Consider the following 22,383-nt stretch of genomic DNA (forward strand, 5'->3'; position numbering starts at 1 on the left):
CCATTGGGGTTCTTTCTACTTGCGGCTGATTTTCAAAAGAAAAAGAGAAAGGGAAAAAATTACAAAAATCCATTCTTTGGGGGGCAGTGGAACCAAGTGTTTAGAAAGAATTTAGAACAGTGGCTCCTGAGAACCTATGATTTATAAGAAAAGTAGAAAGTCATTCTTAGTCTAAAAGATAACGCACTTCTGACATTAACATAAAATCAGAGGCTAATTTCTTCCCATGGAAGTAGAGCCAGGAATCAAAAATGCCAAGTCATCATTAACAAATGGCAAATTTGGGGGTAGGATGGGGAGGGAGATGGGAGGGAGTTTCAAAAGGGAGGGGATACATGTACACCTGTGACTGATTCATGCTGCGGTTTGACAGAAAATAGCAAAATTCTGTAAAGCAATTATCCTTCAATAAAAAATAAATTATTTTTTTTAAATGGCAAGTTTTAGTATTTCTCTTCTTGACAGAAACACTTAGAAAGGCAGTAAAACTTTAGAGAACTGCCAGTTTCCAACATGTTGGCAGCCAAACCCAGCAGATGCACCAACAAGAGAGGCAGACCTAAGCCAGCCCGACAGGGGTACCATTTGGCAAATGGACAGCCTGCCACCACCAGGAATGTCCAACCCTGTCTGCTAGAGCTAACTCAACCAGCTGTGTGGCTGACAGGTCTGCACCTGCCTTGGATATCAATCTGGCTTCTGAACAGCATGGGCTGCCCCAGTTCCCACCGTGGTAATGCACAGTGGAACATTCTCCCCAAGTCCAAGTTCAGGAACCAGCTCCAGTGCGTATGATCACAGTGGCACAGAAGTTAGGTTCACTGAAGATGTACAAAGCAACCCAGAAGGGGCTTTCAGATCAAACTGAAGGAGGAGTCAGTGAACTGAACTTGCCACCAATGTCAGATTAGCTCCATCATCTGGATGTGTCAGTAGCAGTCAGAGTAGCCCCCAAAGATGCGAAGCCTCAATTGCAAGCTAGAGCATCGCACAGCAAAGGCAGCTAAGCGGCAGGACGGCCAACAGTGATGCTTCCCACATGCAGGGAGGTGCATATGTTTCCATTTATTTGCATCCTATAAGGCCAGTGGAAGATGCTGAAGCTGACAGCAAAGCACAAGTCAGGAAAATAGGAACTGACCGGTTAAGGAACACATCAAAATTGGGAAGCTGGAATTGAGTCTACTGCCCTTAATGACAGCAAACTCCTGCCTTAAAAAGAATGGCATGGACCCAGGCAACCATCCAAACATTCTGATAGAATAGAAAATACACACGAACGCGTGTTTCTACTAGGCCGGCAGCTCTGCAGTCTGATTATTTATCATCAAAGCAAGTGCTCCAATTATTTGCTTCCCTATGCCTATGTGGTAAGAATATAATGGTATCCTGTTCCTAAAACTTCTAATTTCTTTTTTTTTTAACCAAGAGTAAGAGAGGAGAGTCACAAATAGAAGTGTGCTCAACGTAGTGAACGAGTGTGACTCCTATATAATGCAAGTTAAGTGGGGATGACAACCACTGGATTTGGAGTCAAGCTGTCAGGGTTTGTGAACTCTTTCTCGGTGAAACTTGCGGGTTAGGTAAACGGGGGGTAAGTGGTTACTTCACCTCTTTGAGCCTCACCTTCCTCATCTGCTAAATGGAGACAACAGTAGAGCCTACTTCATGGAGTTGTCGTGAGGGTTCAATTGATTGATAAATGGAAAGAATGGAGCACAATGTGCCAGGCAAGCCCCAGGCACGTGATGGATGCTTATGATTGTTGAACCAGTTATTAATCAATTCTTCACTTCCTCCCTGAGATTCTTGAGAGACACAAAAGAATATCACGTCTCCCAACCTTCAGCAACCTTTATCTTCTGGGTCTGGAGGCCTAAGCATTGAGTTGATATGTTTGTGTGATTTGATTATATCATATCACCTCTATGAACGTTATTATCTTTATGTCTTAAAGGAGAATAATCTCACTTGACTCAGGGTCATTATGAAGATTCAAGGCCATTCTGTATTTGAATCCAAAAAGCTATATACAATACTATTGTATCAATAATCACTATCCATCATGCTGTTATGTGGAAGGGGAACCATACAAAATGATGGTCCTGTTAGCCATAGAGCCTCCCACAGAGCCCAAGCTTCATGGCAAGTCCCTGGGAAAAGTCAAAGGGTGCAAGTGAAAGTGAAGGTGTTAGTTAGTTGTGCCTGACTCTGCGACCCCGTGGACTGTCGCCCGCCAGGTTCCTCTGTCCATGGAATTCTCCAGGCAAGAATACTGGAGTGGGTTGCCATTCCCATCTCCAGGAGAATCTTCCCGACCCAGGGATTGAACCTGGATCTCCTGCATTGCAGGTGGATTCTTCACCACTGAGCCACCAGGGAAGTCAAAGTACTGGAGTGGGTAGCCTATCCCTTCTCCAGTGGATCTTCCCCACCCAGGAATTGAACTGGGTTCTCCTGCATTGCAGGTGGATTTTCACCATCTGAGCCACCAGGGAAGTCCAAGAGTACATTACATCAAAGTGTCATCTAGCTTTTCATGCAGGCCAAGAGGCTGAGTGGGAGATTCTCCTACACCTTGACTTGGCAGGCATTTGTGAATTGAGGTCTTCTCATTCTTCCTTATTTTCAACACCTCCTGGTGGAAAAGAAGGTTCTAAGGTGAAGCCATTCAGGATGAAGAGGCATAACTTGAACAGCTGGGGCCATGGCAAGATAAGAGCCACATGCCTTCCGCTGTGTGGGATTAGCAGGCACCTCGTGCTTCGGGGGAGCCAGCGCTGACAGGGGATGGCTCAGGTCAACAAGCACTGTCCACCGCCAGCTCCTGTTCCATCAGCCTCCCTTTGGCAATTTCATGTAGGCCACTCCCCCACGTGCCTCATATGGAAACCTTCAAATATCTCCTCCAGCTTTAACAGGACGAGGACAGGGTTAGTTAGATGATATCCCAGAGGACTTCTCTTCTGGAGGATTGAGTTGCTGACGTGAGGCAGTGACCACCCCGCTTTGGACAACCACTGCTCCATGGCCTTTCTCACCCTATGAACACTCAATGATGGCCCCTTTCTTCAAAAGGGTGTTACCTAGTGGTCAGAAAGATATGAAACTGCGGCCCACCAGGATAACATCTGTTTTCTCATTTCCATATGACCACCAAAGTCTTTCCCGTCTCAGGGACTTTGCAAGCTCTGTTCCCTTTGCCCGGCATGGCTTCCCTTGGTTCTCTGCATGTCTAGTCCTTCATCCTCCATGAAGGGGCATTCTCTCTGCATGCTGCATAAGGAAGTGCAGCTCCCAACCTTGATGCTCTGCATCTCAGTGCCTCCTGTCTCTCCTCAGCAGCCACAGAGATGTGTAATGATTTTCTTTATTTGACTCCCTTCTTATTGCTGTCTGCACTCCCTAGTAGACTGCAACCTCCTGAAGACTGGGCATACTCTTGTATTCACTGGCGCATCCCTTGCAGGGCTGACACCGAACCCTAGATAAACTTTTCCAGTGAATGAACGAATGCAATGGTGACTCTTGGCCATTAATGGTATGACTCTGAAAAGGTCACTTAACTTTCCTGAATCTCAATTTTCTCATATATAAAATGAAGATATTGATTACTTTTTAAGTACTTAGAGCACTGGGCGTGGGCGGCACTGTTACTCTTCTGGATCAATTTTCAGATGCCCAATTTGTACATTTTATCATTTTTGGAATAAAGATTATTTTTACAATTGTTGGAGTCTTAGATTACATATAGTATGGTGACATTTCATTCTTATGTAGAACTCAAGCTCTTCTTAACACTGAAAAAAAATCCTCTGGAAAAAACATGGTTATGTGGCTTTCTTTGTCTATTTACTGTTTAGGAGCAAATTAGCATCAATACTAACATATTCCACTCCACAATTTCACCACTTCCTCCTTCTCATTTACTCCCTATGGACTGCTCCTCCCCACTCTCTTAGTTAATGAGAATGCCTTTCTAAATTTTTAAAAGTCTATTTTTCTTTCAAAAGCCCCAGGGAGTTAGAATAATGAAACTCACTTAATTAATATATGCAGAGCAACCCTGCCATCTAGGTGGCATTTTTGTTACTTTTTTCTTGGTCATTCTGAGCATTATATTATTGTACAAGTACTAACATGCATAGGTCACTTGGCATGTATCAGACATTGAGCCCAGTGCTTTCCATGCCTTGTACAATTCTCACAAACTCCCCACTCTGTGTGGGAACTAGCATCATCTCCATGTTACAGATGACAAAAATGAGGTCCAGATGTACTTTAGTTACCTGCTCAATGTTCCACGGCTAATAAGTGGCAGAAAAAGCTAGAATTTGATTTCAAGGTCTGTGGGATTTATTAGATTGGAATCCTCCAAAGGCTACAAACATTATGTGCTCAGTTGCTCAGTCCTGTCTGACACTTTGTGACCCCAAGAACTGTAGCCTGCCAGGCTCCTCTGTCTATGGGATTTTCCAGGCAAGAATACTGGAATGGGTTGCCACAACAAAGCACAGATTATGCCCATTAAGGAGTTTTCTGCCTGGAAGTAGAGTCACAGTTGTCTCGGTAAAACAATCTAAGATTTTTAATTATAATATCTCCTTGTTGTTCAAATTCAGCTTTATTAAAGGCAACCGCATTAAAGGATATGATACATCAACTATTTAGCATAATATTACAGATTAGCTGCCAAATATGAATATTTATCAAAGTTTTTTTGGTTGTAATTAGCAGAAACCACGGAGAAGGCAATGGCACCCCACTCCAGTACTCTTGCCTGGAAAATCCCATGGACGGAGGAACCTGGTGGGCTGCAGTTCATGGGGTCACTAAGAGTCGGAGACAACTGAGCGACTTCACTTTCACTTTTCACTTTCATGCATTGGAGAAGGAAATGGCAACCCACTCCAGTGTTCTTGCCTGGAGAATCCCAGGGACGGGGGAGCCTGGTGGGCTTCCGTCTATGGGGTCACACAGAGTCGGACATGACTGAAGCGACTTAGCAGCAGCAGCAGCAGCAGCAGCAGAAACCAACTTGAACCAACTTAAACCACTAAGGAAGTCTGGTGATTAGTATCTGAAAATACTGATGATAGAATGGACTTCAGGCATAGTTTGATCATGCTCTGGCTTGTTCTCTGTACTCCACTTCTCTTGTTCTGGCCTATGTGTGAGTTACCATTATCCTCTACCTGATTTCTTCCATAGTAAAACAAACAAACAAACAAAAAACCAGCAGCAGAAATTCCAGGCCTTACATCTGCACACTTGCCATATATCAAATAGTCCTGAACTTCTCTCTGTTAGACCAAGTTAGATCACATGTTCATTCCTGAACCAATTTCTATAGCGAGATGGATGGGATTATTTTTAAATAGCTGTGACCAAATTGGGCCCATCAACCACAGCCTACATAATGGGGAAGGAGAAAAATGGAATCTGGGAAATCACCTTAGGTTCCACACTAAGCAAAGCTTGTTTCTAATAGGAAATAAAATGGCACAGGACAAAGAAAAAGCAAATGAGGCTCCAGAAATACCCTGTGCAAGTTCAGGGTTCTCTGTAGCCATCTATCTCACTCCCCTGCTAAAACTCTCCAATGGTTTCCCATAACTTTTGAAACAAACCCCAAACCTTCACCATGGCCTTTAAGCCCTTATGGAACTTGGTTTGCCCAATTTTCTTCCCATCTCATGTCAATACTAACTTGACATTATGTGTCTATTTACTTATTTTTGGTGTCCTCTCTAGAACAGGAGGTTTAGGTGGCGAATCCTTGTCTGTTTGGTTCATCACGGCACACATCTCATACCTATAGTGGGTATGTGACACAAACTATGGGTATAAGACACATGAAAAAGTGTTAGTCACTCGGTTGTGTCCAACTCTTTGTGACCCCATGAACTGTAGCCTGCCAGGCTCCTCTGTCCATGGAATTCTCCAGGTGAGAATACTGGAGTGGGTAGCCATTCCCTTCTCCAGGGGATCTTCCTGACCCAGGGATCGAACCTGAGTCTCCCGCATTGTAGGCAGATTCATTACCATCTGAGCCACCAGCAAAGCCCATCAGACACATACTACGTGTTGACTACATGAGAGAATACATGGATGAAAACAAATGCATGAATGAATGAATGAACAAATGGAAGAATGAGATCCAGGCAATCAATAGATGAATATGGGGAACAGATGTCAGGGGACTGTTTTTATTCTGTTTGTTTGGTTTGGTTTTCACTTAGCCAGCTGAAAACAAACACTTTCTCCCAGTCCTGTGTTCAGAGCTCAGAGTCTTATTTAAGAAATGCTCTGTTTTGAAAGCAGATTTATTAAACTCAAGATCTGTAAATGGTTTAGAGGAATGGATGATGGCTTCCTCCCTATACTGAGTTTGCCAACAGTTTAGCATTCCTGAATATATGTGAATAGAACACTTTAAAAATCAAGGCAGACAACCCCATTATGACCTGGCATGCACCCAGTGTCAAAATTAAATACTGGCTTCCCTCTTCCTTTCTACCTTTTACTTCCTTCTTTCTGCCTAGTCAGAATTACTGAGACTTCCTTGATGACGTCTTTGCTCAATTCTTTGCTTCCAATTAATATTTACTGGCATTCCTCAGGGAGGCACAAATTCTGAAGGGACTCATTCTAGAACTAATTTAAAGGGAGTTGATGACTCTGCAACTGAGCTTTTGACTTATTCTCATAAAAATTCTCCCAGGAAAGATTAGCTTCTTCCCTTTGTTCTCCACTTGCTTTATTCTTGGCAATGCCAAACATCAGTCTCTATGATAATGACAACAATAATAACTGATATTGATGGTGAGGATGTTATTAACATTTTCAGGAAGGTTTTGTGGTTTACAAAATGAAATCCCACACATTGCGTTTTTGTGATAAACTAACCTCTAAGACAAGCAACGGAGAAGGCAATGGCACCCCACTCCAGTACTCTTGCCTGGAAAATCCCATGGACGGAGGAACCTGGTGGGCTGCAGTTCATGGGGTCACTAAGAGTCGGAGACAACTGAGCGACTTCACTTTCACTTTTCACTTTCATGCATTGGAGAAGGAAATGGCAACACACTCCAGTGTTCTTGCCTGGAAAGTTCCAGGGGCGGCGGAGCCTGGTGGGCTGCCGTCTATGGGGTCACACAGAGTCAGACACGACTGAAGCGACGCAGCAGCAAGACAAGCAAAATGACTCCTATACACAATGGGAGAATCTCTGAATGAACTTGAAGGCACTGGAAGACCTGTAGGGCCTCATGAAAACACACCCAGGGTGTCTTCTTACCCTGAGAAGCCAGAGAATCAGAGGATTAGATGCTGAAGTCAGAGAGGCAATCTGGATCCTGATTCTACTATTAAGTGACCCTGGAAAAGCCATTCCTCTCTCTGAGATTTTTTTTCTCACACACAAATGGAAATAATAATACCACTTATTTCACAGAGTTCTTGTGAGAGTAAGATAGGATAATGTATGTAAAAATCCTTAGATCTGGTGAAGCACTGTATTACAATTGCATGATTCACTCATTCAACACATATTTAAGTGTCTGCAGTATGCTGAGTACTGGGGCATGCAGATATAACGGACAAGGTCCCTGGAGTTCATGGTCACCACCATCATCATCAGCATATCATCACCATCACCATCATTATCACCACCATCATTACCATCATCACCCCATCACCACCACCATCATTACCATATCATCACCATCATCACCACCACCATCACCACCACGATCATCATCATCATCATAACCACCATCACCACCACCATCACCACCATATCATCACCATCACCATCATTATCACCACCATCATTACCATCATCATCACCATCATCACCACCATCACCACCACCACCACCACCACCATCATCACCACGATCATCATCATCATCATAACCACCATCATAACCACCATCACCACCATCATCACCACCACCATCATCACCATATCATCACCATCACCATCATTATCACCACCATCATTACCATCATCACCACCATCATCACCATCATCAGTACCAGCACATGACTATTATTAATCATAAAGGACCTGTAAGGAAAGAGGACTGATTCTTTGGAGCAACACATCTGGGTCTGAGAGAAAGAAAACTCAGGCTCAGCATGTCCTTGCCATTAGCCAGCCTCTCAATAGTGAAAAAATGAACCCTGAGTCTTCCAAGCCTCACTTTCCTCATCTGTAATAAAGCATAGAGAACTAATTTATAATTTTAATGTTGTAACACCAGTTGAAAATAATTTGTTACAACTAATAATATATTTTATGAATCCGAGCCATAAAGAAGAAAAATCAGATTCGAACCATAGACTTTATGAGATTTAGATAATAAACTGATATTTTCAGCAATGATCCTTAAGAACTGGCAAGATTTCCATCAGACTCCCTCATTTGCTGTTTATTTGACAAATTTCAGCAGATTGTAGAAAAGCAGGAAACATACCCCACACCCCTACCAGAAAAATATTTTCTTCAAGTTTTATTGAAGAACATCTACAAATTGGTCCAATCAGATGAGTGGAACTCTCCTTGGATAATTCACTAAGTTCTTGTCTTGGGAAAGCCACTTGGCAGAAACAACTCAAATTCTCACCTGTAAGTTGAATAGAGAAGTAGGTTTATGACCTATGGCCATATAAAATGACCACTCAGTACCAGAGGTGATTCTTCTAAGTGAGATATGAAAACTATTTTTTTTTTTTTTTGCAACCCGAAGGACTGTAGCCTGCCAGGCCCCTCCGTCCATGGGATTTTCCAGGCATGAGTACTGGAGTTGAAAACTTTTTATCATCACTCATTTGAATATCTGCCAGTCTTAAGGTTCCTCAAGGTCTTGTTTGGCAATGCTTATAAATAATGATGATTATGATAAAATTAATAAAATAAATATATGATATCTTATGATAAAATAAAACACTTAAAGAAACTACGGAGGTGATATGAATAAGTAGTCCAGGTGGGGCCTAAGATGAATTGGGCAGGCCCTTCTTGATCTAAAGGTCAGATCTTGTGTCCAGTTTACCATCTCCAAATAAGAAGAAGGTTCTGGTACAAGAGGGTGGTGGCTTTCTTTAAACACTTTCACCCATGGATACTTTAAGTCTACAGTTATGGAGCAATTCTTTCTGAAAGAAATCCAGAAACCAGCTGAGCAACTCCTATACATCAAGTGAATAAGAAAATGTGTGTGTGCTAAGTTGCTTCAGTCATGTCCGACTCTTTGTGACCACGTGGACTACAGCCCGCCAGGCCCCTCTGTCCATGGATTTCTCCAGGCAAGAATACTGGAGTGAGTTGCCATGCCCTCCTCCAGGGGTCTACCTGACCCAGGGATTGAACTCGCATTTCCTATGTCTCCTGCATTGGCAGGCAGATTCTTTACCCCTAGCACCACCCAGGAAGCCCGAATAAGAAAATACCCACTCCACATCCAAATGGGTACAAAAGGCGGAGATACTTTCTTGTCATATACTCCACCCACAGCACAGTGATACACAGTCAAGAAAGCAGATTCCAGCTTCTCCCTGAAGAGTGAACGGTTTGGAAGCCCAACATCTAAAGCCCCAACTTTTAAGACTTCCAGATAGGAATGTGGGATTATCATTATCAGCTTTTCATAGTTTTCAAGACTAGCTAAAAATATAATTTTTTTGTGAAGTCTTCCAGGTTTAAAATGTTGGGATTTATTCCACTTTTGAAAAGAGTAAAGACATTCAAGTCAAAAAAGAAATATCACAACTTCAAGTTAACTTGCAACCTTTTAAAATAGTAGCACATAGACTTCTCTGGTGGTCCAGTGGTTAAGACTCTATGTTTCCAATGCAGGGGGTACAGGTTTGATCCCTGGTCAAGGAACTAAGATCCCACATGCCATGCCAAAAAATAAAAAATAAAGGAGGATAATGGAGTTCAGATAAGAAAAAAAATAGATTTGAATTTTGACTTCATTTCATATTAACTATGTGACCTTGGTCTCTGGGGACCATAACTTATCTGATCCCCTGTTTCCTTATCTGTAATATGAGTTATGATTTATAATTGACCAGCTGGTAATCTATCCAGCATCCGTTTGCCTTTTCCTCATTCTTAAATGTTGCTGTTGTTCAGTCGCTAAGTTGTGATCAACTCTTTGTGACTGCAAAGACTGCAAGATGCCAGGCTTCCTGGGTCCTTCACCATCTCCTGGAGTTTGCTCAAACACATGTCCGTTGAGTCGGTGATGCCATGCAACCCCCTCATCTTCTGTTATGCCCTTCTCCTTCTGCCCTCAATCTTTCCCTACATCAGTCTTTTTCAATGGGAAATCACATTTGTTGAGACTTCATGTTTCCTGTAAGAATCCATGGAACTTGCAGGAATGGAAGCTTACCCTATCCTAGTTCTAAGAGTAGGTCTGGTTTGGTGTGACCTAAATGAAGAAGAACTAAAGAGCCTCTTGATGAAAGTGAAAAAGGAGAGTGAAAAAGTGGCTTAAAACTAAACATTCAAAAAACTAAGATCATGGCATCTAGTCCCATTACTTTATGGCAAATAGATGGGGAAACAATGGAAACAGTGAGAGACTTTATTTTGGGGGGCTCCAAAATCCCTGCAGATGGTGACTGCACCCATGAAATTAAAAGATGCTTGCTCCTTGGAAGAAAAGCTATGACAAACCTAGACAGCATATTAAAAAGCAGAGACATCACTAGGCCGACAAAGGTCCATCTAGTCAAAGGTATGGTTTTTCCAGTAGTCATGTATGGATGTGAGAGTTGGACCATAAAGAAAGCTGAGCACTGAAGAATTGATGCTTTTAAACTGTGGTGTTGGAGAAGACTCTTGAGAGTCCCTTGGACTACAAGGAGATCCAACAAGTCCATCCTAAAGGAAATCAGTCCTGAATATTCATTGGAAGGACTGATGCGGAAGTTGAAGCTCCAGTACTTTGGCAACCTGATGTGAAGAACTGACTCGTTGGAAAGGACCCTGATGCTGGGAAAGACTAAAGGCAGGAGAAGGGGATGACAGAGGATAAGATGGTTGGATGGCTTCACCAACTCAATGGACATGAGTTTGAGCAAGTTCCGGGAGTTTGTGATGGACAGAGAAGCCTGGCGTGCTGCAGTCCATGGGGTTGCAAAGAATCAGACATGACTGAGCGACTGAACTGAATCCTATTTGACCTCTCAGGGACTGGGTCAGCAGTCCAGAATTAACCTGGTCAGTATACACCATTTTGAAAATGGCTATTAAAGGTGGCCACAAGACCTAATGCGGTCATGAACAAGGAAGTCATCCAAGGTGCTTCTGACAGCAAACTTAAGGTCATGAAGGAGGCAGTCTGAGATCAAGGACTATACACCTCAAAGAGCAGTCAGGAGATCACAGGGGAAGAACCAGAACCTTGACCATACTGTACCTGAAGTCCATCCTGTCTCTGGGATTCCAATCAAATAACTCAATCACATAACTAATCACATAACTAATTTTAGTTGATTATTACTTGCTGCAAAAGCATCCTAACTTACACCTAAGGACTAAAGATAATGTATGTGAAGTGACTGGTCACACCTAAGGATTAAAGATAATGCGTTTAAAGTGGCTGGCACATAGGAGGCACTAAATACACGAGAGGTTTTATCATTAGAGTATGTCAACATTTCCATTATATCTGATTTTAAAATATATATGCTTCCACCTTATGCCTCCCCACGTCACCTTTGGTAACCATAAGTTTGTTTTCTATGCTTGTGGGTCTCACTTTGTATCACCTTTTTAGATTTCACATTTGATATCATATTTATCTTTCTCTGTCTCATTTATATCACTTGGTGTGGTGATCTCTAGGTCTTTCCATGTTGCTGCAGATGGAACAAAAAGGTCCTATTGCATAGCACAGGAAACTATATTCAACATCTTGTAATAGCCTATAATGGAAAGGAATCTGAAAGGAATATATACATATAACTGAATCACTGTGCTCTACACCAGAAATTAACACATCATAGTGAAAGTGAAAGTTGCTCAGTCAGGTCCAACTCATTGTGACCCCATGGACTATACAGTCCATGGCATTCTCCAGGCTGGAATACTGGAGTGGGTAGCCTTTCCCTTCTCCAGGGGATCTTCGCAACCCAGGAATCAAACCCAGGTCTCCCGCATTGTAGGCAGATTCTTTATCAGCTGAGCCACATGGGAAGCCCCTAACACATCATAAATCAACTCTATTTCAATAAATATATATATGCCTCCATAATGTAACTTAATGAAACTTGAAGTTCCCCTTTTCTCTCCCCTCAACATATAGCAATGTATTAATAAAACTGTTACGAAGTTCTTTGCTTAATAGGGATGGAAATGAAAAGGAAATGAGCTTGAGTCTCAGGAGAGGGGTCCTCCAACCATGTAGAAGACTGCGTGATATATGTTTATTCCTGTGTTTCAATAGAATTTAATCAGACGAAGCAAATCTGTAAGAACTGGCTACGGGGATCTGGCCAAGAGCACACCAGACCATAAGCAGATCAGCCAGTTCATTCACCAAACTTTGGGGCCTGTGTGGAAATGTGGCTGGCCTCCCCACCCACGCAGAAGCTAGCGAGCATCGCCAAGCTGACAGTGACTCCTTCATCCCTGGGATCCAAGCCACACTTGGAGGCACCAAGAGTCTGCACGGGGGCTCAGTCACACCTGCAGGCAGGCAGCGTCCACACGGAGGCAATAGAAGGGGGAGGCAGAGGACAGGGGGAGAGGTCTGTTCTGGCTGTCTAGCTCCCACCTGGAAGGAGTAACTGGGTGGGCTTCTGCCCTACATACCAGGAGGAGGTGCAGAGACAGATACCCTTCCAGGAAAGAAAGCAAAGAACAGCTTATAAATGGACTGGCCCTTCACACTGCACCATATGCTCCTCCCTGGTGGTGGACAGGATTTTTAACTCGTTTTGTGTGGCATCGGATGTTTTCCAGATCATGTCAAGAATGAAACAAAAGCAGAGGTTTTTCCCAGCCCCTTCCTGAGTGTGACCTCCTCATTGCTCCGGATCCAAAAGCTTGGCCCACCATCTGTGTCATGGTTCCAGCCTAGTCCAGTCCTGGTTCCCTTTAACTGAAAGCATTTCCTGCTCTGATGATCTTCCAGACAGTTCATTATGAGATAAATTTTACTTCTTCCATGTATTGATTAAAACTATTGGTGTGTGTGTGCGTGCTAAGTCGCTTCAGTCGTGTCCGACTCTTTGCGGCCCTGCCAGGCTCCTCTGTCCATGGGATCCTCCAGGAAAGAATACTAGAGTGGGTTGCCATGCCCTCCTCCAGGGGATCTTCCCCACTCAGGGATCAAACTGTAGTCTCTTATGTCTCCTGAATTGGCAGGTGAGTTCTTTACCACTAGTGCCACCCGGGAAGCCAAAACTATTGGTATGATTATTTAACCCTCCTAGGTTGTGCTAAGCCCAGGTAGATTAGAAATGGCTATGGACTATAGGTCTTTGGAAGGTCTGTGGCTCCTATAGCCATGTCTAGGAGTTGGACATGACTGAGTGACTGAACAACAACAAAGCATATAGCAGATACAATGACACCCTACTCCAGTACTCTTGCCTGGAGAATCCCAGGGACAGGGGAGCCTGGTGGGCTGCCGTCTATGGGGTTACACAGAGTCGGACACTACTGATGCGACTTAGCAGCAGCCCAGCATACAGACACCCACCAGGCTACGCAACAAAATCAAGGCTGGAAATAGAGAGTCTCCAAAGGTGGATGGCAGCTGAAATTCACAGCTCAATTTGTTTTCTCCAGTGTTCTCCTTCCCCTAGGGGATGATTTACCAATTAATGTTGGAACCTGCTCCCACCTCTGAGTCTTCACTCCCCCCTAGGTGATGTCACCCAATTCTGGGGCTTTTAACCGCCGTCAGTAAGCTCAAAACCTCTGTGTTGTATTTACAGCCTGAACTCAGACTCGTCTCTCCAATTGCCTGCTTGAGATTGCCATCTGGATGTCTCCAAGGTATGTTCAATTGAACGTGTCTGAAATTAGATGCCATTCCTGGCTCACTCTCCCCCAACTTATTTCTTCTCCAATTTTGTAAAAGGTACCGCCATCTATTCAGTGGTACAAGTGAAAAGATAATATTGTAGCTCTTCTACCACTTCATAGTCATCCATCATGTTTTATTAATTTTACTTCCAAAACAGGCATAACCCCACCCACTTGTCTCTGAACCCACAGACTTACAGAGATTCACGTTACGGTCTCATAACTGGTCCCTTTGCTTACACGTCAAGACCCCTTGCCCCCAACATACTCTCTGTCATCAGGCACCAGAGTACTGAAGATGGTGCTTTTCTTTGCATTATCTTTTCACAGAAGAGAGCCGCAGCAAATCATTAGTATACGTCACCAAATTAACAAGTTTCAAAACGAAACCTTCCCTAGTATTCAACCTTGGAGGAAAAAGATCAATATATATATATTGTGTTGGCAGCCTGGCTCCAGAATCTAAAAATTTGCATCTGATATAAGGCAAATCTGAACAATATTTATGCTTTATGTGTGACCCCAAAACATTTCAAACCACCTTTCCCTCAAGGTAAAGTTACGGACGATTTCTGATCCTTTCTAGCTGCCAGCATCAGGCTTCCACCATTTGTCGAGCTATTCATTGGATGCCAATTGGAAATGATTGACTTGCACTGCAGGGCTGGCATACGGCACTCTTGACTTCCAGCCAGAAAACAGAGAGGGCCATGTTCCAGGAGAGATGCCACAAACAGAGATGATGCTGAAGAGAGGCTGTTGACTTCGCTCTCTGACTGAATGCCCAGGGGGCACAGCCCACCTTTTGTGGGTCCATCAGGCCACAAGAGGTGTTAGATCAAGCTGTGCATTTGGCCCTGGAGAAGGAGGAAAATTAACATCTGCATGGTGCCAACTCCATCCTAGGTGCTTGGCTAAATATATTACATGGATTTAAATGTTACCTTAATCCTCTGTGGTTGGAATCATTTCTGTATATACTCAGGGAAATGGAGGCTCAAAGATGTTAAGTAACTTGCCAGAGACAACCTTCTCTGAGTCCAGGAAATGGTTTGAACATAGCACTATCCAGAACCACATTCCACAGTCACGTGTCTGTGTGTGCTAAGTCGCTTCAGTCACATCCTTCTCTTTGCTAACCTGTGTACTGCAGCCCACCAGGCTCCTCTGTCCATGGGATTCTCCAGGTAAGAATAGTGGAGTGGGTTGACATGCCCTCCTTCAGGGGATCTTCCTGACCCATGGATCGAACCTCATCTCTTCTGTCTACTGCATTGGCAGGCAGGTCCTTTACTACTAGCGCTATCTGGGAAGCCTGCAAAGTCACATAGCCTTGTGGAATATGCTTTGGGTTCTCAATTTGGCACATGGCTGCAGGATTCTCTCACTGCATATCTCTTTGAGGCTCAGCTTTTTTCCCCATCCCTGAATCCAGACTCCCAATCAGATTTACAGCACAGGCCCAGAGGATGGTCTGGTCTCTTGGGTGCCTGGTGTCACTGCTAGAAATGTTTGTTGACCATACAGTGATCCCACAGATAAATATTTGCAGAGAGTTATCACATTCGCCCAGGGAAGTTATAACTCTGGTCAAGCTCAGAGAATTAACTGAGCAGGCTCCTTTATTGGCATTTAAAAAAGAAACCAACAGTGATAATTCTGATTATCAAATAAAAATATGCCAACCAGGTTCAGCTCAGTCTCTTAATGGGTCATTAAACCTGCAGCTTTTCCTATGGTTATTTTAGAAAGGAAGATTGAAAAAAGTATCAAATGTAACTTGGATATGAGTTAAACTCACTCTCCCTTATATATCTTCCTTCCATTTCCCTTCCTGTCAGGGTGATAATTTACAATCTTGTTGCTTCTTAAAGCAGAAACTGGACTTCATAAATCAGGAAGTCAATGCAAAACACATAAGTGGTCAAGCCAGGTATCATTAATTAAAGTCAAATAACTTCCCTTCAATACTAATTCATAACTCGTCCAAGAGAAGATTTTTTGTTGCCTTGGTTTGAGCTATAGATCTACCTGAGCAGTTCTATTTGACTTTCAGTGTAGTAACATCTCCACATCCTCCTCCCCTAACTGAAATGGGAGCCCTAGGACACAGAGGCATAACTCGATCGGCAAGAAACGAGATTGAAATACACCTCCATTTCTCTCTTTCCTGTCTGTGTACAGCTTGCAGTATAATAAGCAAAAGTTAAAGTAATAACAATGATCATCATTGTCATAAGAAGAAGACAACAATGACTTTACAGTTATTTGTGAAGTACCACCTCCATGTGGGGCTTCCCTGGTAGCTCAGTGGTAGAAGAATCTGCCTGCCAATGCAGGAGATGCAGGTTCTATCCCTGGGTCAGGACGATCCCCTGGAGCAGGAAATGGCAACCACTCTAGTATGCTTGCCTGGGAAATCCCATGGACAAAGGAGCCTGAGGGGCTACAGTCTATGGTGTCACAAAGGGTCAGGCATGACTTAGTGACTGAATAACAACTACTACTACATGCCAGGCACAATGATGAGTGCTTTACATATATACTTTCATTTAATTCTACTACAATACAAAGAAATGACTCCCCCCACCACCTCGCACACACAGAGGCTTTTTTTTTTCTAAACCTGAGTTCAGAGCACTTAGGCTTCCCTGGTGGCTCAGAGGTTAAAGCGTCTGCCTGCAATGCGGGAGACCTGGGTTTGATCCCTGGGTCGGGAAGATCCCCTGGAGAAGGAAATGGCAACCCACTCCAGTATTCTTGCCTGGAGAATCCCATGGATGGAGGAGCCTGGTGGGCTACAGTCCACAGGGTCGAAAAGAGTCGGATACAACTGAGAGACTTCACTTTCACTTTCAGAGCACTTAGTAACTAATACTTGGTAAATATGTGGCTAATTCAAAACCAAGTTGGCAATTATCCTTCTCATGAATTTTTCTCTCCTCCACACTACCCTTCTTCCCACTAGTGTTCTTCATAGCATTCCTCCCAAGGTAATCCTCTGGCAAGAGCACTCAGGTCTTAAAAACACCCTCCATCTCCCTTCTATGACCTCCTCCTCAATAAATGTAAAATGTGTCCCCTCCAAAGTGGATGAGGAAACACACAAATGTGCACACACTGAATCAATAGTAGTAATCTTTTATCCCAGGAGTGGGAAATGGCAATCCACTCCGGTATTCTTGCCTGGAGAATCCCAAGGACGGAGGAGCCTGATGGGCTACAGTCAATGGGGTCACAAAGAGTTGGACACAACTGAGTGCACCCACACACGGAAGCATTTACAGATCGCTTTCCATATGCCAGGCTCTAGGTTAAGAAACAAAACTTTTCCTATCCCCATGTCACATCTGAGGGAGCAGACTTGGAGGAATCGAGCGACCTGCTCAGAGTCCCAGATCCAGGAGAGTTCAGATCAGAGATCCATACACAGGTAGCCTGGCTCCGGCATCCACACTCTTAACTGTGATCTCGTGCCCTTTCCTGGGGCCCCTGCTGCTACTGCTAAGTCGATTCAGTCATGTCCGACTCTGTGCGACCCCATAGACGGCAGCCCACCAGGCCCCACCGTCCCTGGGATTCTCCAGGCAAGAACACTGGAGTGGGTTGCCATTTCCTCCTCCAATGCATGAAAGTGAAAAGTGAAAGTGAAGTCACCCAGTCGTGTCCGACTCTTAGCGACCCCATGGACTGCAGCCTACCAGGCTCCTCCATTCATGGGATTTTCCAAGCAAGAGTACTGGAGTGGGTTGCCATTGCCTTCTCCTGGGGCCCCACCCACTAGCAAACCAGAGACATTCTCAGGACAGGACAGGACAGAGCAGCCTAGGTTCTGTGCCCACGAAACAGGTAACGGTTTACCTTCACAGCTCCAGGAGTTGCCAGCAATGTGCTCTGTGCTTGGCGAAGGAACAGATGTTTAGCAACTTTGCAGCAGCAAGGCACAGGTTACGTAACATGGCGGAGCTATTTTTGAACTTTGGAAAATGCTGACTGTTCTTTTCCAAGTGCCATCTCTAAAACCAGGAATATTAAACATCAGGAACAGTTCCCCTTTTCCCCACTATTTTTTTCCTGAAACCAGAACTGACACAGGTCCACAGTGGGGTCATCAACCCAGCAAACAGTCTTCTATACCTGGGCCAGCACCGTCAGCAGTGAACAACTGCACAGTATCCTAACGACCCAAACTCTGCGCGTCAGACCACCAGCGATGTCCATGAGGACCATCAGAAGAAGTGCCTAATTAGACCCAAGGTGTCAAACTCAACCAGTCAAAGCAGGACCCCCAGTCCCTCAGCACCTCACCATGAAACTATCATGGATGACTTTACCTGAACCTCTTTGGAAGCTAGCTTGCCTTCTCCTCACTACAGAGTGGGAGTGATGAGAGCTATTTGTTTACAGTTGCTTTGCAAATTAAGCCTTTTTCCTCTAGTTGAAAATGTAACTTTCAAAGCCCGAAGCAAGAACTCCTAAATCTGGAGTCATGGGCTTGCACTGAACACGGTGATGGGTCTGAATCAAGATGCAGACACATGTGTTCTCTGCTAAAAGCGAAAGTCACTCAGTTGTGTCTGACTCTTTACGGCCCCATGGACTGTAGCCCTGCCAGACTCCTCTGTCCATGGGATTCTCCAGCAATTTCCTTCTCCACAAGATCTTCCCAACCCAGGGATCAAACCTAGGTCTCCTGAATTGCAGGCAGATTCTTTACTGTCTGAGCCACCAGGGAAGCCCGTGTTCTCTGTTACCCAGACTGAAGATTCCTTACTGTCAACAACCCAAATGTCCATCAAAGGGGGATGATTAACTTAAAGATGGAACACATAAAACAGAATACAAAAAAAGCAACGAAGATGAATATGCTAGAATTCTATGTGTCCTCATAGACCATGCTTGAGCCATAAGGTGGAGGTAAAGGAAATTCCAATGTATCAGATACCACTTATATATATATTTTTTTTTTCACTTATATATATTAAAAAGAGCTATCCATCACGTCTAAGGCTTCCCAGGTGGCACTCATGGTAAAGAATCCGCTTGCCAATGCAGGAGATACAAGTTCAATCCCTGGGTTAGGAAGACTCCCTGGAGGAGGAAATGGAAACCCACTCCAGTATTCTTGTCTGAAAAATTCCATGGACAAGAGGAGCCCGGCAGGCTCCAGTCCATGGGGTCGCAAAGAATCGGACATGACTGAGCAACTGAGGGCACACATACATTAGGTCTAAGGTCGTACATATGTCTACATCAAAGCTTCAAAACATGGGCATGGATTTGGGTACATGCCAGATTCATTCTGGTGTTTTTCTGTTTTTCTCTCCCATGGCGAGAAAGGGAGAAAGGTATAAGCAGGACTTCTACCTGATCAGTACTGTGTTATTTCTTTTAAACACGTGAAACAGATATGACATGTTCACTTCCTTCTCTGGCTCGAGTATGGGGGTAGGTGTTTCATCAGACTCTACTTTTTGATACTATTCTCTCCTTAAAAAAAAAAAAATTCCTTGTTACCTAACCCTGGGCTTGGTGGCTCAGATGGTAAAGAGTCTGCTTGCAATGTAGGAGACTCAGGTTCCATCCCTGGGTGGGGAAGGTCCCTTGGAGAAGGGAATGGCTACCCACTCTAGTATTCTTGCCTGGAGAATCCCATGGACAGAGGAGCCTGGCAGGCTACAGTCCATGGGGTTGCAAAGAGCTGGACACAACTGAGTGACTAACACTTCCACTTTTACTTGTTACCTGAGGTTGTCTTTAGACAAATTTCCCCACCTTCATCAGACTGTACATTCTTTAAGTTGTATGCTAATTCATGTGTGATTCTGGAGGCTAACACATGGTTCTCTGGATAGAAGGAGTGATGGATGGAAGACAGAGATATAGTGCCCTTAACCCCTTCCCTAAAAACCACCTTCTTGGGACTCTCTCCAGCTGCTAGTCCTTGCCTTGCCTGGAAAGGTCCCAGTTTCTGGAATGGGTTTAATAAACGCTGGGCTAGTCGGGAAGTGTGGCAAGGACCCCAAACACTTGCCTGAGCGTCGCATGTGAACTGAACCCTCTGGTGCTCCTTGGGTAGAGAGATGTTTTATTAAACACCAGGCTGTGGATGACGGCTCACTGCACTTAATGCATTACTTCTCTGGGGCTGAAATACCACCTACAACATTGCTGCATTCAAAGCATGACTCCTGGAAATAGCAGGCCAGCATTTCAGAGCAGTAGGATTTTTTTTTTTAAGGAATGGAATTCAGGGTGGTCACTGGAGAGAGTATTTGACTGTCTTGCCAATTATCCTTCTCAAATTCCTTTTCCTGTATATGTTATATTTCAATTGCCCTACAATTGAGTTATGTTTCCATCAGAATCATACAAATATTCCAGCTGCAGGGCACTTATGATGGAAAGTAAGAATTCATTAGCGCAGCCCTTGTCTTGGGCTGGCAGCAATCCTGACTCTGTAACATGCTCCTATGCTTCACACCAATTTATCTGAGTTCCTTCCTGATACCTGGGCAATTATTTAAAATGCTGAAAGTAGCAATGTAGAAGCAAGATCGTTAAAGAGGGAAAGAAGATAGGGGAAGGGAAATCTTCAAAGGACCATGATTTCTTAACCCAAGAGTTTGCTTTTCAGGTAAATGTCAATTTCAGGTAAAATCTTTAAACCATCACACACACACACACATACACACACACACACACATCTAGCCCCAGACCAGAAATTATTTCTGAACTGTAGCAGATTTAAAGTCCTAAAACCTTCCAGAGACATTTTAGTGTTACTCTCTCCATTGAGCCTGACTCTTTGCAATCCCATGGACTGTAGCCTGCCAGGCTCTTTGGTTCATGGAATTCTATAGGCAAGAATACTGGAGTAGGTAGCGATTTCCGTCTCCAAGGGATCTTCCCCACCCAGGGATCAAACCTGGATCTCCCACATTTCAGGCAGATTCTTTACCATCTGAACCACCAGGGAAGCCTGAGACATTTTAGAGAGATGTCTTATTCTTTGGGTAATAAACTCGCAGGATCTGTGGACTGTAATTTCTGATGACCAAAACAATTTCACTGCTCACGCTGACAATCATTAAGTAATTGCCAGGTGCTTAGCATTTGTGCTAAGCAGCACTTTCCATGCATCACCTCATGTAATACTCATGACAACCCCTAGAACATTGGTTCTCAAGGCATGTTCTCCAGATCGACAACATCAGCATAACTAGGAACTTGCTAGAACTGCAAATTCTTGGCACCTAGTCCAGAGCTACTGAGTTAGACACTCTGAGCATGGGGCCCTCCACAGGGCTATCCCATGCTTTATTTATCCAATCTTCACAATAATAGAAGTTTACGCTATGTCAGATTTTTTCCATCAGAAACAAGACACTCTGAGAGTGTCTTGTTTTAACAAGCCCACCCAGTGACTCTGATGCACGTTGAAGTGTGAGAATCACTGCCTAGAAAGTAGTGTTATTATTACCACTTTGCAATGAACAATGGAGGCCCAGAAAGGTAAAATGACTGTCCAAGTTACATCGAAAGTGGATACGACAAGAATCGAAAGCCAACAAGTCTAACTCCATAGCCCAGTCCCTTCATCGCGGTGCTGTCCTGCTCATTATCTAAGAAATGAGCATGGATTAAGTCAGTCAACATCAGGCAAAAACAAGCACAATGAGCGTAGGAGTGATCCTTCCAAATCTCAACAGCTGAGCCATAACGACAGCCTGCTAAGACAAACAATGGTCCTCAGAAACATAAAATTTAACTTAAATGTCCACGAAGATGGGAGTAGTTAACTAAATTATGACACAGCCACATGATGGAATACAGTGCAGCTTTAAAAGTGATGCTTGCCAAGATTTCCAACAACCTACAAAAATGCTTAGGACGTACGAAGGGAAGAAACTCACATACAAACTCCAAGACCAGGAGCGCCAGTGTGGGCACTTTCCCCAAAGAGTAACATGCTGGTGAGGACGTGGGAAGACGAGTGATTTCACACACTGCTAGACTGAACATAAGTTATACAGTTACTGAGTGGGACAATTTGACAATAGACACTTAAAGTTTAAAATGCACACGTTCCATGACCCCAAAAGTCTAACTCTTAGAAACAACTCTAGAAAGATACTCGTACATGTATATGAAGAATCAGGTCAGGGTGATCATCACTGAAGTTTAGTTTCTAATGGAAAAAATCTGAAACAACATAAATTTCTATAATTATGAAGATTGGATAAATAAACCATGGGATAGCCCTATTGAGGAACACAATATGTAGGTTATAAGAAATGTAAATATTCCTATACCCATATATTT

The 22,383-nt window shown here is 43.7% G+C and overlaps 1 protein-coding gene across 2 annotated transcripts in view; it reads right to left on the reverse strand.

The window, feature by feature from the left end:
* GRIN2A (glutamate receptor, ionotropic, N-methyl D-aspartate 2A) overlaps positions 1-22,383 on the reverse strand; it is a 442,009-nt gene that overhangs the window by 162,599 nt on the left and 257,027 nt on the right. The gene's annotated exons all lie outside the window — the stretch shown is intronic.

Source organism: Bison bison, unplaced genomic scaffold, assembly GCF_000754665.1.
Source record: "Bison bison bison isolate TAMUID 2011002044 unplaced genomic scaffold, Bison_UMD1.0 scf7180017864293, whole genome shotgun sequence".
Classification (NCBI taxonomy): domain Eukaryota; kingdom Metazoa; phylum Chordata; class Mammalia; order Artiodactyla; family Bovidae; genus Bison; species Bison bison.